This window comes from Pseudorasbora parva, chromosome 14 (assembly GCF_024679245.1).
Source record: "Pseudorasbora parva isolate DD20220531a chromosome 14, ASM2467924v1, whole genome shotgun sequence".
Classification (NCBI taxonomy): Eukaryota; Metazoa; Chordata; class Actinopteri; order Cypriniformes; family Gobionidae; genus Pseudorasbora; species Pseudorasbora parva.
This window is the reverse complement of record NC_090185.1, coordinates 43,250,367-43,268,323: the sequence shown is the minus strand read 5'-3', so window position 1 is coordinate 43,268,323 and position 17,957 is coordinate 43,250,367. Positions and strand designations below refer to the sequence as shown.

The 17,957-nt window shown below is 38.9% G+C and overlaps 1 protein-coding gene and 1 long non-coding RNA gene across 2 annotated transcripts in view; both read left to right on the top strand.

The window, feature by feature from the left end:
* The window catches only part of LOC137040641 (NACHT, LRR and PYD domains-containing protein 12-like), a 274,172-nt gene that overhangs the window by 84,144 nt on the left and 172,071 nt on the right, over positions 1-17,957 (top strand). The window lies entirely within an intron of this gene.
* LOC137039646 (uncharacterized) lies at positions 4,096-16,285 on the top strand. Its single transcript, XR_010897734.1, has 5 exons — positions 4,096-4,784; positions 15,098-15,408; positions 15,593-15,770; positions 15,902-16,055; positions 16,157-16,285. It is a non-coding gene; the product is annotated as an uncharacterized lncRNA (long non-coding RNA).

Below are 17,957 nucleotides of genomic sequence, written 5' to 3'. Positions count from 1 at the left end.
ATCCACGTTTGCGTCTTGCTTCCTGCGAACTCGGCGGAACCGTCAAACTCAAAGAGGAACACTGACAGACAGTATAAGGGGAACCCCCGTATAAAAAAGTCTGTATGATAATGGATCATGACTACTCTTTGCCTGTACGTTTTGCCAGCTCAACAAAGCGCAAACGTACGGGTGAAAAAAATGACCCGAGAAGATTTTGGGACAGTAGAAGAAGCAAGAGACGTGTAAACCTTGGAGAAGCCTTCGAAAGATGGCGAAATCTTCGTGACAAGCTCGGACTGCAGAGAGATGCTGATCTCGCTTGCGTTTTAATAAACAGGTCATTTAAGTAACCATTCAGCTAACATAATAATCATATAATCATAACATGCTGTATGTTTGCATATTGCATAGCAATCTTGACCACATTGAGACGCGTTTAGCTGAATACGTAATGTTATACATTTTGTATCGGCTTTTCAAACAGGCGGATTCTCTGTTTTTGGAGACTGAAAGAGCTATTTTTTTAAAAACTGATTCAAAAGTATTTCTATCTGTATATTTGGTGACACGATGATGTCATGTGTAAAACGCAGATGGACTAGCTATTATTGGTTTTATATGTAGCTGGAGAAAGTAACGTTAGCTTCATAAGGTAATATGCCACTATCTTGGTCAATTAATATAAGGTGACCGTCACTTTTATCATATGTTAATACTAGCTACATATAATATTGATATAATAATGATCTACTTATTCATATATCTCTGAGTTCCAAAATAAATGTTTATTAGAATGATTGATGAACGTGGGGAGCGACACAGTGCGTGTTCCAATAAACAACGTATTGCTGGTGCTGGTTCTCTCATTTACTGTTTTATGTTGGTAATGATAAACTAAATTGAAATTTATTTCCTTATTGAAGAGTTGATATACAGAATGTTCGACAATCGCGGATGCCATGTCAACATATCTATAATTTGAGTAACTCAAATTATGATGCGCGGTTAATATGTCAACATAGCCTACCAACTTATGGGTATGTTGGCATAGCGACCGCCCGCACAACATTCTGTCTCGCACATTATCTAACGTTACTGATAAGTTTGTTAAGTAACGGTAGCTCGCTGCTATTTCATTAGATTGGCATTACATAAAGTGAAAAGCCGTAACTAAACTTAACAATAATAGAGATGTAATATAACAATTACCTTGTCAGTGAACATGTTTTCTGCTGGAGATGCCAGATTCGCTGGTTGACAGTGGCAATAATGACAACAACTCCCATGAGCCCACGCACTTTCCCGACGTCATCAAAGTACGTCTGTTGTTATTATTTTGAATGAGTGACCCCTAGTGGCCAAAAGTTGCATACTGCACGTTTAATTCATTTTTTTATTATTAGGCTAATAAAAATTGTTTAAAAGCATTTCTAAATTCAGTTAATATTTCCAAAAAATTAATTTTCGAGCCAAAATAACGAAATGGTAAAAACTACCACCATGCAAATTAAATTTAGCCCTTCTCTTGCAGTTAGGCTACAACCCGATGGGTAACGAACGGTAATAAGCTAAATGTTCTAAATAAATATGCACATAGCCTCATAATAATGATAATTAAAAAATACACAACTTTAAATAAACTTAAATATTCTACAATGTTGCTTATAGACAAATTAGCCTACAACCATAATGATTGAGTAGCTATAGCCTATTTCAAGTTTTTAGGCTGCACTATGCCTAAGGGAAAAATCCAAACTTCAGTCTATTTTAATGACATGTAGGACAGCAGATAGAATATATCAGAAAATATCAAATCTAATATATAATATTGTTCTCTCCAAGAGATTATAATACTGGGTTGCACAGTGACATTGATCTGCCAGTCTCTTCAAAGGAAGATTACAAACGGCGAACACTACAGTGGTTAGCTTGACGATGTGAGTACAGAAAGCATTTACTTTAATTCCTAGAGAGTTTGTCTCCTTGCTGCTTCTTGATTCTCGTGCCTAGTGAGCTTGCTGACAGGCGGTTGTCATGACAATGATGTAGTTTTAGGCGGCACAAGTTCGCGTTCATTTACACTGAATCAAAACCGCTTCTATGTCGCCTTTGATACTAGGGGCCGAGGTGGGTCATATTTTAAGTCTGCTTTAATGCGGCATCGCGTCTTTACACAGAATTTTGAGCAGAAACAGACCCGCGTTAGACCCGCCTTAACTCGGCTGTGTAAAGATGCCTTATAGACACACAGACAGAGAGAAGTAGATCCGGCTGCAATGTTCTTCCGCAAGACGCATGCGGTTCTCTTTATGAAGCACCAGAGCGCCAAAAGTCACGGCTTAATTCCGAGTACTGGTATGATTGCATATGTGATACTAATCTTGTACAAAAGTCCAATAAACAAGTTGATATTAAGTAACAACGTTTCAGCCACAACACTGTCTATTTAGTGAAAATCAAAGCCACACCAGTCCAGAACTGATTCGCATCTCCAAGCAATTCGATTCAAATGAACTTGTTTTGAACTATTGACTGAATGAATTCCCGTCACCTACTGCGGTTTTATTTTCATATTTATACTTTGCATGGACTTTTTATTTAAAATATTAAACTTTTAAAGTTTCTTTTGTACATATTTCTAAATTCAAAATCTTACATGTAAAACATTCATACAACATTATTTACACATGAGTCTAAATCCCACTTCAGATTGAGCTCTGCAGTGCAAAACTGGATCTTTTGATGCATATCTCATTTGATTGGAAACAGTCTTAACTGTTCTAACTGAATTTATTGTTAAATTAACATTTTAAAAACAACTTTTCTATTTTAATTTAAGAAATTGACAGATGATGCATACATTTAATAAGATTAGTATTTTTAACATTAATTAAAAACATTAATTTGAAGGGACACATATCGTCCTGTAATGGGAAAGTTATAACTGGAATGCGTTTAATGGATTAGAAAGTGCTCCTAAATTGTTGACTGTGCTCCTAAATTTTTTTAATTAAGTGCTCCTCAAGAAAAAAGTTAGCGTAGAGCCCTGCCCACCTTTAAGTGTGTAACAATTGTAGATCGACATGAAATAGTAATTTAAAAATCGCCTACATGAATTATAGCTGCATATTTATACTCAAAAACGCTTTTACTCTCTACCATGGCGCCTGATGCCCAAGGGAACGTCTGCCAATGCCTCCAAGAGGTCGAAACATATCATTTTAGGAATTGTTTTATTTTAAAAGATATTGGCATTGTGTAAATATACGCCAAGAAAACATCCCCACACCAAAATAATATCATATTGCTCCACAAAAATGAAAAAAATAATAAAAAACAAAGGTCTTTATATATAAATAGTTTACATTGACCTGGCAAATGTCTTGCCAAAGTTTTCTTGTATGATAATGCCAAAGAAATATGTAAGAGTCTCTGGCTTTGAGTCACAGAATGGACAATTTGCAACTATAATTAATTTAAACTTTGATATCTCTATTATTTTTAATGTAGATTTAAATCATATCCTGCCTACATATGTGTCAGCCGGGTCTGGAAGAGGCATTTCAGAACATGTCCAAACTATCATTGGTCCTTAAAAAGCATAATGACACCATTAGGGACAGCACCAAATATAGCAGCAAACAGGAATATTATAGTGAGAGAGAAATTCTTCATAAGTAAATAAGCAACCATCCTGAATAAATAATTGATTAATACTTCCCATTAACATATAACTGCTCTAATGAAGAGGTTCCCAAAACCAACTAATGCTTTCAAAATTACTTCCAATAAAAAAGGACCAATTGTGCAAATTTGTGTTTAAATTCTGAAGTGCCTCTGAATGCCATAAAGGATACAGTGCTGTCATAATAAAACTGCCTGCTATATAGAAATCTGACAATATTTGGCCATTTCTTTTGGGTCTTCAGAGAACAAATTACAGATTTTGAGCTGATGAATGTTGTTTTTATTCAGACTTTTCCAATTGAAATAAGCTGAATAGTGTTATGTTGTGTGACTCTCGGGATGTGTGTTGCTGCGCTCCACGAGTACCAAACTGAGAGACACTTTCTCGTCTATGTGTGCTTGAATATTTAAATTGGCAAGGCTTTAAAATAACCATAATATGCTTACAGATATGTAGGAAAGATGCTAAATTCACCCATTTGTTTCTCAGAAAACCAGTGCTACAGCCAGTTATTCTGCATTGAAATGTCTGTTTTTGTTTTGGTCTGTTTGCCTTATAGTATATCACCACCCCATGTTAAAGAAGCTCCCTTATATACACAACTCTAAAGGAGTTTGAGTTATTTATGTTAAATAATGAAAAAGCTATAAAAATGGCAGCATAATGAAAATAAAACAATTATTTGGAATTTTGAAATTAAAAAACATTTCATATTAATAAAAACACTGCAAACATACACATTGACAAATATGTTCAAGAATATGTGATAAAGAAAAGTGGCGACATCTTGAAGATCTATGATAGCTATTGTGTGAATCCGCTGTTCTTTCCTCTAATTAAATGTGTGGCACTTAACATGTTTTTTTCATCTAATGGAAAAACAAGGTCAATCACTAATGAGTTCAACCAAAGCTGTTAAAACAAGACAGGTCAGTGGTTACCGAAGGTGTTAAACAACACATGAAACCTCACATGATGGAGCCCGTAAAGACGCCGCACATTTCACCTGTGGAAGCAAGCGGAGTGATTTAAACTCAGAAGGATATCTCATCTACACGGAGCATTATGGGACATCTCTGGCGTTTTCTTTTGGCATGCTTCATTCTATTCACAGGTAATGAATTGAACTTATATGTGGATCAGGGACTTTATACTTTTGGTAATAAAAAGTATATCTGTGATAAAATATCTTCAATAATCTCTTCAGTGATTCAGCTTTACGTTTTATTCTTTTGTTCTGGTTTAGACTTGTTTACTCAATGTACATAATTACTTCTTGACATGAAGTCTAGAGGAAGTGTTTTCTTCTTCATATGTTATCAGTAGTCAATTATCATCTAAAATGATATCAAATCAAATTGTAAACCAGAAGTGATATTTTACTTTCTTACCTCAAAAAGGTTTTTGTACAGTATACAGTCTCAATTCTGCTGTTATTGTGAATTTATTTAGCAAGTGCAGTCAAATTAATTGTGATTAATCATATCTAACATAAAAGTTTGTGTTTATAAGCACTGATCAGGCGTAACATTATGACCACTGACAGGTGAAGTGCATAACACTGATGATCTCTTCATCGCGGCTCCTGTTAGTGGGTGGGATAGATTAGGCAGCAAGTGGACATTTAGTCCTCAGAGTTGATGTGTGTGAAGCAGGAGAAATGGGCAAGCGTAAGGATTTGAGCGAGTTTGGCCAGATTGTGACGGCTAGACGACTGGGTCAGAGCGTCTCCAAAACTACAGCTCTTGTGGGCTGTTCCCGGTCTGCAGTGGTCAGTATCTATCAAAAGTGCTCCAAGGAAGGACCAGTGGAGAACCGGCCACAGGGTCATGGGCGGCCAAGGCTCATTGATGCACATGGGGAGCGAAGGCTGGCCCGTGGGGTCCGATCAAACAGACGAGCTACTGGAGCTCAAACTGCTCCAGAAGTTAATGCTGGTTCTGATAGAAAGCTGTCAGAATACACAGAGCAGCTCAGTTTGTTGCGTATGGGGCGGCGTAGCTGCTGACCAGTCAGGGTGACCTCTGACCCCTGACCCCACCGAAAGGACCAAAAGTGGCATGTGAGCATCAGAACTGGACCACGGAGCAATGGAAGAAGGCGGCCTGGTCTGAGGAATCACGTGTTCTTTTACATCACGTGGATGGCCGGGTGTGTGTGTGTGGCTTACCTGAGGAACACATGGCCCCAGGATGCACTATGGGAAGAAGGCGAGCCGGCGGAGGCAGACACACATCGCTGGGCTTCTGGGCCGTTCTTTCACTACACATCAACATTTGATTGGCTGATGACCCACGTCAGTCAAAGTTATGATCCAATGGAAAATAGCAGCTTCAGTGGAAGGCAAGCTATTCTACTAGTGCTGGAGCTGTGTTTAGATGATGGCATATGGAAAATACAGCTCATGTATTTATTTAAAAAAATAAATACATTCTTTCTTGAAATATAATCATAACATATATACAGTGAGTTAAATAAGTATTTGAACACCCTACTATTTTGCATGTTCTCCCACTCAGAAATCATGGTGGGGTCTGAAATTGTCATCGCAAGTGCATGTCCACCGTAAGAGACATAATAAAAAATATACTAAAAATCCACAATGTATGATTTTTTTAAATGTATTTATTTGTATGATACAGCTGCAAACTAGTATTTGAACACCTGAGAAAATCAATGTTAATATTTGGTACAGTAGCCTTTGTTTGTAATTACAGAGGTCAAACGTTTCCTGTAGTTTTCCACAGGTTTGCACACACTGCAGGTGGGATTTTGGCCCACTCCTCCACACAGATCTTCTCTAGATCCGTCAGGTTTCTGGCCTGTCACTGAGAAACACAGAGTTTGAGCTCCTCCAAAGATTCTCTATTGGGTTTAGGTCTGGAGACTGGCTAGGCCACACCAGAACCTTGATATGCTTCTTACAGAGCCTCTCCTTGGTTATCCTGGCTGTGGGCTTCGGGTCATTGTCATGTTGGAAGACCCAGCCTCGACCCATCTTCAATGCTCCAACTGAGGGAAGGAGGTTGTTCCCCAAAATCTGGCAATACATGGCCCCGGTCATCCTCTCCTTAATGCAGTGCAGTCGGCCTCTCCCATGTGCAGAAAAACACCCCCACAGCATGATGCTGCCACCCCCATGCTTCACAGTAGGGATGGTGTTCTTGGGAGGGTATTCATCATTCTTCTTCCTCCAAACACGTTTAGTGGAATTATGACCAGAAAGTTCTAGTTTGGTCTCATCTGACCACATGACTTTCTCCCATGACTCCTCTGGATCATCCAAATGGTCATTGGCAAACTTAAGATGGGCCTGGACATGTGCTGGTTTAAGCAGGGGAACCTTCCGTGCCATGCATGATTTCAAACCATGATGCCTTAGTGTATTACCAACAGTAAACTTGGAAACGGTGCTCCCAGCTCTTTTCAGGTCATTGACCAGCTCCTCCCGTGTAGTTCTGGGCTGATTTCTCACCTTTCTTAGGATCATTGAGACCCCACAAGGTGAGCTCTTGCATGGAGCCCCAGTCTGAGGGAGATTGACAGTCATGTTTAGCTTCTTCCATTTACTAATGATTGCTCCAACAGTGGACCTTTTTTCACCAAGCTGCTTGGCAATTTCCCCGTAGCCCTTTCCAGCCTTGTGGAGATGTACAATTTTTTTCTCTAGTGTCTTTGGACAGCTCTTTGGTCTTGGCCATGTTAGTAGTTGGATTTTTACTGATTGTATGGGGTGGACAGGTGTCTTTATGCAGCTAACGACCTCAAGCAGGTGCATCTAATTTAGGATAATACTAAAGGCAGAGTAACAGGTCTTTGAGGGTCAGAAATCTAGCTGAGAGACACGTGTTCAAATACTTATTAGCAGCTGTATCATACAAATAAATAGTTTTAAAAAATCATATATTGTGATTTCTGGATTTTGATGTTATGTCTCTCACAGTGGATGATTTATAAAAAGCTACTTTAGGTTTTTATTGTTTTTCTGTTCTTTTTTTATATTTAAAATATTGGTCTGTATTTACAGGAAAGTCAAGTTGAACAGAATGAGGCAAGCATTCAAGTGAATGATGAAGTCCATTTCACCGCATCCTTTTCCAACCAGTCACCTGTATCAGAATCGCCACATGAACTGGCTTCTTCTTTGCCAGTGAATGATTATCATTCCCCTACACCCCCAAACTGGTCACCAGTTCCTTCATCTGTACAGTGGTCGCTTGTTTCTTCACCTGCTCCTTCTCCTTCTCACACATATCACCACTGGTCACCAGTTCCTTCATCTGTACAGTGGTCACTTGTTTCTTCACCTAATCCTTCTCCTTCTCACATACAGTATTGTTCAAAATAATAGCAGTACAATGTGACTAACCAGAATAATCAAGGTTTTTAGTATATTTTTTATTGCTACGTGGCAAACAAGTTACCAGTAGGTTCAGTAGATTGTCAGAAAACAAACAAGACCCAGCATTCATGATATGCACGCTCTTAAGGCTGTGCAATTGGGCAATTAGTTGAAAGGGGTGTGTTCAAAAAAATAGCATTGTCTACCTTTGACTGTACAAACTCAAAACTATTTTGTACAAAACAAATTTTTTCTGGGATTTAGCAATCCTGTGAATCACTAAACTAATATTTAGTTGTATGACCACAGTTTTTTAAAACTGCTTGACATCTGTGTGGCATGGAGTCAACCAACTTGTGGCACCTCTCAGCTGTTATTCCACTCCATGATTCTTTAACAACATTCCACAATTCATTCACATTTCTTGGTTTTGCTTCAGAAACAGCATTTTTGATATCACCCCACAAGTTCTCAATTGGATTAAGGTCTGGAGATTGGGCTGGCCACTCCATAACATTAATTTTGTTGGTTTGGAACCAAGACTTTGCCCGTTTACTAGTGTGTTTTGGGTCATTGTCTTGTTGAAACAACCGTTTCAAGGGCATGTCCTCTTCAGCATAGGGCAACATGACCTCTTCAAGTATTTTAACATATGCAAACTGATCCATGATCCCTGGTATGCGATAAATAGGCCCAACACCATAGTAGGAGAAACATGCCCATATCATGATGCTTGCACCTCCATGCTTCACTGTCTTCACTGTGTACTGTGGCTTGAATTCAGAGTTTGGGGGTCGTCTCACAAACTGCCTGTGGCCCTTGGACCCAAAAAGAACAATTTTACTCTCATCAGTCCACAAAATGTTCCTCCATTTCTCTTTAGGCCAGTTGATGTGTTCTTTGGCAAATTGTAACCTCTTCTGCACATGCCTTTTTTTTTAACAGAGGGACTTTGCGGGGGATTCTTGAAAATAGATTAGCTTCACACAGACGTCTTCTAACTGTCACAGTACTTACAGGTAACTCCAGACTGTCTTTGATCATCCTGGAGGTGATCATTGGCTGAGCCTTTGCCATTCTGGTTATTCTTCTATCCATTTTGATGGTTGTCTTCCGTTTTCTTCCACGTCTCTCTGATTTTGCTCTCCATTTTAAGGCATTGGAGATCATTTTAGCTGAACAGCCTATCATTTTTTGCACCTCTTTATAGGTTTTCCCCTCTCTAATCAACTTTTTAATCAAAGTACGCTGTTCTACTGAACAATGTCTTGAACGACCCATTTTCCTCAGCTTTCAAATGCATGTTCAACAAGTGTTGGCTTCATCCTTAAATAGGGGCCACCTGATTCACACCTGTTTCTTCACAAAATTGATGACCTCAGTGATTGAATGCCACACTGCTATTTTTTTGAACACACCCCTTTCAACTAATTCAACTAATTGCCCAATTGCACAGCCTTAAGAGCGTGCATATCATGAATGCTGGGTCTTGTTTGTTTTCTGAGAATCTACTGAACCTACTGGTAACTTGTTTGCCACGTAGCAATAAAAAATATACGAAAAACCTTGATTATTCTGGTTAGTCACATTGTACTGCTATTATTTTGAACAATACTGTATCACCACTGGTCACCAGTTCCTTCACCTGTACAGTGGTCACTTGTTTCTTCACCTGCTCCTTCTCCTTCTCACATATCACCACTGGTCACCAGTTCCTTCACCTGTACAGTGGTCGCTTGTTTCTTCACCTGCTCCTTCTCCTTCTCACATATCACCACTGGTCACCAGTTCCTTCACCTGTACAGTGGTCACTTGTTTCTTCACCTGCTCCTTCTCCTTCTCACACACATCACCACTGGTCACCAGTTCCTTCACCTGTACAGTGGTCTATGTATATAGAGCAGATAGAGGTAGTCGTGGTGGAGGAGTTGCTACTTATGTTTCCGCAAACTTATCTTCTGATCTTATTATAGCAAATGAAAGCCCCGTACATTTTGAATGTCTTTTTGTCAGAATATGCTTTCATCAAAGTAAACGTTTGATTATAGGAAACATATATAGACCCCCAAATTCTTTATCCGAATCAACTAATAATATCCTTAGTACCATCAATTCTTTAAATTGTTCTGATGAAATTATAGTACTGGGAGATTTCAATCGAAATTGGCTTGATAGATCCTCCTTGAAAGAGAGGAATCAGTTTGAGAGCTTAAATCTGACTCAATTAATACGTGAACCCACTAGAGTGGAAGGGAACTCCAGGTCTCTCTTAGACTGGATTTTGGTCACACATCCAGATAGAATTGTTGATTCAGGTGTTCTGTCTGATTGTTTTAGTGACCACTCAGTTATTTTTTGTACCTGGAAAATAAGGTTACCTCGTTTACCACCTAAAATAATCAAGGTAAGACAATTAAAAAATATGAATAATGATGCATTTATTCAAGATTTATTATGTATTAACTGGAACAGGATGGACTTAATTCCCTATGTTGATGATGCCTGGAATTTCTTTTATACGGAAGTTTTAAAAGTTATAGATAATCATGCTCCATGGGCTTTAGTTAAAGTAAAGGGTAGACATCTACCATGGATAACTGGTGACTTAATATTTCTTTTCAAGCAAAGGGACAAGGCTTGGGTGAGATATCATTTAACAAAAGATCTGGGGGATTGGACTGAGTACAAGCGATTAAGAAATGTCTGTACTGTTAAAACAAGAAATGCCAAATCTGATTACTATAAAAATTAATTAAATGACCTTACAAATCCGAAGCATTTTTGGAAAAAACTTAATTATCTATTGAATAAATCTAATATGAGCTCCCCTGCAAAATTAAGAATAAATAATAATATTATTAGTAATCCAACCTCTGTAGCGGATGCTTTTAATCAACATTTCTCTTCTGTTTGTGATCTACGTCCACCTGACTTTTGTTATTCCAACTTTGTGAATAGTAATGTTGTAAATAGCTCTTTCTCATTTACTACAATTCTTCCTATTGAGGTGCAGCAGGCAATTTCTGAAATTAAATCTGGAAGTGCAGTTGGTATAGATGATCTCGAGATAAAGTTTATTAAGGTTGCCTCTCATGTTCTAGCATATCCTTTATGGGATTTATTTAATTTATCTATATCTACTTGTAAAGTCCCAGTCATGTGGAAGTGTGCAAGAGTAACACCTTTATATAAAAGTGGTGATCCTCTTGATCCTAATAATTACAGACCAATCTCAAATATTAGTAATGTAGTGAAAATATTGGAAAAAATTATATTCAAGAGATTGTTTAAATACATTAATGAGTTTTCTATTCTTTCTCCAAATCAATCAGGTTTTAGGCCCAATTTTTCAACCACTACTGCTCTTTCAAAATGTGTTAATGATGTTACGTCGTCTTTGGACAATAATTTGTCCACTGGAGCAATATTTATAGATCTTACCAAAGCGTTTGATCTGGTTGATCATTATATTCTCTTAGACAAATTATATAATATTGGTCTCTCCGAACAGTCCATTTTATGGTTTAGTTCATATCTTCATTACAGACGTCAGTGTGTAATTGTTAATGATTCTTTCTCTCAGTTGGTGATAATGGATAAGGGTGTTCCTCAAGGTTCTTGTTTAGGCCCTCTTTTATTTTCAATTTTTATCAATGACCTCCCTCAAATTTGTGTTGATAGTCAAATTCTCTTGTATGCTGATGACACAGTTATTTATTCTTCAAAACGTGATATTAATTTAATTCAATCCTCACTGCAATTTGATTTTAATATTATTCAAAGGTGGCTTTCGGATAACGGACTTATATTGAACAAAAGTAAATCATATAGTATGTTATTTTCCACTCGTTCTGTCCGGTATAACCAATGTAATAGTCTATCAATTAAATTCTCAGATAGGTTACTTATGGAGCATGTTGAGAAATTTAAATATTTGGGCCTCTGGCTTGATTCCAGTCTGTCCTTCAGGCCTCATATTGACTCTATTGTAAGAAAAGTAAACTATAATTTAAGATTATTATATCGTTCAATTAATTGTTTTCCACCACTAATTAGATTAAGACTGGTAACTCAGCTATTATTTCCTATTATTGATTATGCTGACTTTAGTTTATGAGTACAACAGAATCATGTTTGAAACCCTTAAATGTTGTCTATAACAGTCTCTGTCGATTTGTGTTGAGATGTCCGTTCCTAACCCATCATTGCTCTATGTATCAACAATTGAATTTTTTATCTCCTAAGGCCAGACGACAGCTACACTGGTTTCAGTTTATTTATAAATGTATCTTTTTTAATTATCCTCTTTACTTGAAGCAATATCTAATCCCATATAGGTCAACTTATGGCCTGAGACACCATGATCATCTTTTTTTTTCTGTCCCAAATATATCAAAAGAAATTGGAAGACGCGCTTTCAAATTCAAAGCTCCCTTTGATTGGAATAGCTTACCCTGTTCCTTAAGGTCCATCTCTTCCTTTCCACTCTTTAAGACAGCTCTGTTAGCTTATTTACAATCACGTGATCATTGTAAATGTTTCTCTATATGAGATGAATTATATATGGTCTATTTATTTATTTATTATTAATTTTACTAATTTAATTTATTACTTTTTTATTTTTTATTTTATTTTATTTATTATTATTTTTTTTTGTATTTTTTTTTTTTTTATGTATACTTGGGTTATATGTATCTTTCTGTTTGTTCTTGGTGACTTAATCAAATACGGTGCTCTCAAATATGGTTCTCTCCTGTAATATTTTGTTTTTGAAATTGTAATTTCTTTATGCTGTTTATATGAATATTTTGTGGTCAGAGGGGGGACGGATTGGGGTGGTTGTTTGTGTGGAAGAGTTTTTGTATGTGTGAGAATGTAATTGTCTGATGTTATTTTGAGGACCCCCTCGAAAACGAGATGTTTCATCTCAAGGGGTTATCCTCTAATAAACTGAAACTGAAACTGAAACTTGTTTCTTCACCTGCTCCTTCTCCTTCTCACACATTACCACTGGTCACCAGTTCCTTCACCTGTACAGTGGTCACTTGTTTCTTCACCTGCTCCTTCTCCTTCTCACACATCACCACTGGTCACCAGTTCCTTCACCTGTACAGTGGTCACTTGTTTCTTCACCTGCTCCTTCTCACACATCACCACTGGTCACCAGTTCCTTCACCTGTACAGTGGTCACTTGTTTCTTCACCTGCTCCTTCTCCTTCTCACACATCACCACTGGTCACCAGTTCCTTCACCTGTACAGTGGTCACTTGTTTCTTCACCTGCTCCTTCTCCTTCTCACACATCACCACTGGTCACCAGTTCCTTCACCTGTACAGTGGTCACTTGTTTCTTCACCTGCTCCTTCTCCTTCTCACACATATCACCACTGGTCACCAGTTCATTCACCTGTACAGTGGTCACTTGTTTCTTCACCTGCTCCTTCTCCTTCTCACACATCACCACTGGTCACCAGTTCCTTCACCTGTACAGTGGTCACTTGTTTCTTCACCTGCTCCTTCTCCTTCTCACACATCACCACTGGTCACCAGTTCCTTCGCCTGTACAGTGGTCACTTGTTTCTTCACCTGCTCCTTCACCTTCTCACACATCACCACTGGTCACCAGTTCCTTCACCTGTACAGTGGTCACTTGTTTCTTCACCTGCTCCTTCTCCTTCTCACACATCACCACTGGTCACCAGTTCCTTCACCTGTACAGTGGTCACTTGTTTCTTCACCTGCTCCTTCACCTTCTCACACATCACCACTGGTCACCAGTTCCTTCACCTGTACAGTGGTCACTTGTTTCTTCACCTGCTCCTTCTCCTTCTCACACATATCACCACTGGTCACCAGCTCCTTCACCTGTACAGTGGTCACTTGTTTCTTCACCTGCTCCTTCACCTTCTCACACATCACCACTGGTCCCCAGTTCCTTCACCTGTACAGTGGTCACTTGTTTCTTCACCTGCTCCTTCTCCTTCTCACATACATCACCACTGGTCACCAGTTCCTTCACCTGTACAGTGGTCACTTGTGTCTTCACCTGCTCCTTCTCCTTCTCACACATATCACCACTGGTCACCAGTTCCTTCACCTGTACAGTGGTCGCTTGTTTCTTCACCTGCTCCTTCTCCTTCTCACACATCACCACTGGTCACCAGTTCCTTCACCTGTACAGTGGTCACTTGTTTCTTCACCTGCTCCTTCTCCTTCTCACACATCACCACTGGTCACCAGTTCCTTCACCTGTACAGTGGTCACTTGTTTCTTCACCTGCTCCTTCTCCTTCTCACACATCACCACTGGTCACCAGTTCCTTCACCTGTACAGTGGTCACTTGTTTCTTCACCTGCTCCTTCACCTTCTCACACATCACCACTGGTCACCAGTTCCTTCACCTGTACAGTGGTCACTTGTTTCTTCACCTGCTCCTTCTCCTTCTCACACATATCACCACTGGTCACCAGTTCCTTCACCTGTACAGTGGTCACTTGTTTCGTCACCTGCTCCTTCACCTTCTCACACATCACCACTGGTCCCCAGTTCCTTCACCTGTACAGTGGTCACTTGTTTCTTCACCTGCTCCTTCTCCTTCTCACATACATCACCACTGGTCACCAGTTCCTTCACCTGTACAGTGGTCACTTGTGTCTTCACCTGCTCCTTCTCCTTCTCACACATATCACCACTGGTCACCAGTTCCTTCACCTGTACAGTGGTCACTTGTTTCTTCACCTGCTCCTTCTCCTTCTCACACATATCACCACTGGTCACCAGTTCCTTCACCTGTACAGTGGTCACTTGTTTCTTCACCTGCTCCTTCTCCTTCTCACACATATCACCACTGGTCACCAGTTTCTTCACCTGTACAGTGGTCACTTGTTTCTTCACCTGCTCCTTCTCCTTCTCACACATCACCACTGGTCACCTGAACGTTCTCTTCCCACTCAACCTTCTTCTTTACCAACAGATAATTCTGAAACGTTTTCGCCACAGTATGTTGTGCTATATTTTAAAGAAATTTAAAGCACTTATCTTTTTAGACACATTCATGCTAAATTATTTTACCTCTTTGTGTTTTAGAGTTGATCTGCAGATGATTTTGAAGAAGCTTCATAGCAGAGTTGATCTCTCATGTTGTCCCACAAGCAATCAAATTAATGTAAGTCGGGACAACATATTACGAGGTGGTCTGCAAGCTTTCAAACGAAGGCGCTTTAATCCAGAAGCAAGGCTGGATGTGATCTTTGTGGACTCTGATGGGGTTGGAGAAGGAGCTGTTGATGACGGGGGACCGACCAGGGAATTCCTACGCTTGCTGATGAGGGAAATCCAGATGTCAAAAATATTTGAAGGGCCAGAAGATGACAGACTACTGGCTCTCGATACTCATGGTGAGGATTATCTAATTACCTTTCCTTTCCTTTTTATGAAACTGATTTATGAAATCACATAATTGTGTGTGTGTGTGTGTGTGTGTGTGTGTGTGTGTGTGTGTGTGTGTGTGTGTGTGTGTGTGTGTGTGTGTATATGTATGTATGTATGTGTGTATATATAAAAACATATTTTGTTTTTCAGCTCTTGAGACTGGCTTGTACATGACCATTGCAAAAATGATTGCAGTGAGCATAATTCATGGTGGAGTTGGCCCTCGTTTTTTTCTACTCGTCTCTTTATGCAACTCTGTGGTAAATCTACACTTCCTGTCTCTTTTGAGGAAATAGCAGACAGCAGCTTCAGAGAAAAACTCTCAAAGGTGATTTTGTAAAGTTTAGGCTTGTCCATACATTAAACAGTCTCATCTATGCAGGGATGTTTTTTTTTTTTTATTTGTAAAGGATGCTTTGGTATTTCATGACATTACTTTTTCTAATGGTTTACTTGTAGATTAAAAGGCAAATTCTGCTATATCAGATGCCGGGGACAGTTTGAACATTATGGCAGCACTTCGATTCATCTCATCTCTTGAAGAGAGGGATTCCCTGGTCCAGTCTGCAGCAGAGTTCTTTGTTAATGGGCGGACCAATTTGGCTCTCAGACAGTAAGTATCCATCATAAGAACCATGTGAATGCCTTGCAAAGTAAAAAATGTAGTAAATGGAAAGTTTGATTGTGAATTAAAATCTCAATGTCCTGTGACAGATTTGAAGAAGGTTTTAAAACTTTTGGTCTGATCAACGAGCTCAAAAATCATGTAGACCTATTTGAGGACCTGTTTGTAAATGGAGTCAGACCACTGGAGGCAAAAGATCTGTCCACTCTTTTCGAGGTGGACTTTTTAATATTTTATAATTGAAACATTACAACCACTTTGTGGTGGTAAATTTATTTGCAAAAAACTGCTTAAACTGAGTTTGCTATTGTATTTAAACGTGTGTGTGTGTGTGTGTGTGTGTGTGCGTGTGCGCGTGTGCGTGTGTGTGTGTGCGTACTGCATGGCCTTAACCTTAAAACACCAAGTTATTAAAATTCAGAGTTTTCTGGCCAGATATCTGTATCTACCCAAGATTAAAATCTAGTTATTTTGTCTTATTTAACCTTTTTTTTTTTTTTTTTACTTTGCTGTTAAATGTCTTTACTAATGGGATCCCTAACATTCTCTAATCTGTGTGACTACAGAAGGTGACTGCAATCCATTGACACCGGAAATGGTGTTGGAGTTTGCTTCTGGAGCCTCGTCTGTGCCTCCTCTAGGATTCCCCCATCAACCAAAAACTGAATTTCTTCATACATTTGGTCAAGACACCAGAATATTTCCAGAGGCCAACACATGCCTTATTACTCTCAGACTTCCAAATCACAGAACTTACGAAGCTTTTAGAACCTACATGACCGAAGGTATTTTGCAGTCGCCAACTTTCGGCACCATGTGATACCTCATGCACCTTTTTCCATGTACGGGTGACTAAAGAAATACTTTACTTCAGCACTGTTTCACAAATTCTCTTGAAACGTTAGTTCACCCAAAAATGAAAAATCTGTCATTAATTACTAACTCGTGTCGTTCCAAACCCCTACGAAATCCGAGAGCTTTCAGACCACCACATAGACAGCAATGTAATTTCCATTTTAAGCCCCAGAAAGGTAAAGATATTGTTAAAGGGATATTTCACCCAAAAATGAAACTGTGACGTTTATCTGCGTATCCCCAGTGCATCCAAGATGCATGTGTCTCTTTGTTTCTTCAGTAGAACACAAATTAAGATTTTTTTTTTTTTATTATTTGAACCATTGCTGTCTGCCAGTCATAATGCATGTGAATGGGTAACAATTCTATGAGACTAAAAATAAAACGTGCTTGGACAACATGCACAAAACCCCTGCTGCTCGTGACGACACATTGATGTCTTAAGACACGAACCGATCAGTTTCTGTGAGAAACCCAACCGTATTTATTTTTTTACCTCATATCCAAGACAAATCTCATCTAGTGTTCCCATCCGCTATTACTTCCTTCTGGTAAGGTCAAACTGGCACGATCATATATATATTATGTAAATGCCTCATTTGACTGATCCGCGCAGGCACTAATGAGGTGTGTGTGTGTGTAATATGTATATGATCGCACCAGTTTGACTTTACTAGATGGAAGTAATGACAGATGGGAACCCTAGAGGAGATTTGTCTTGGATATGAGGTAAAAAAAATAACACTGTTGGGTTTCTCACAGAAACCGATCGGTTCGTGTCTTAAGACATCTATGTGTCGTCACGAGCAGCAGGGGTTTTGTGCACGTTGTCCAAGCACGTTTTCTTTTTACTCTCATAGAATTGTTACCCATTCACATGTATTATGACTGGCAGACGGCAATGGTTCAAGTTAAAATCATCATTTGTGTTCTACTAAAGAAACAAACACGCCTACATCTTGGATGCACTGGGGGTATGCAGATCAACATCAGTTTCATTTTTGGGTGAACCAACAAGTTTTACAGTTACTGTGT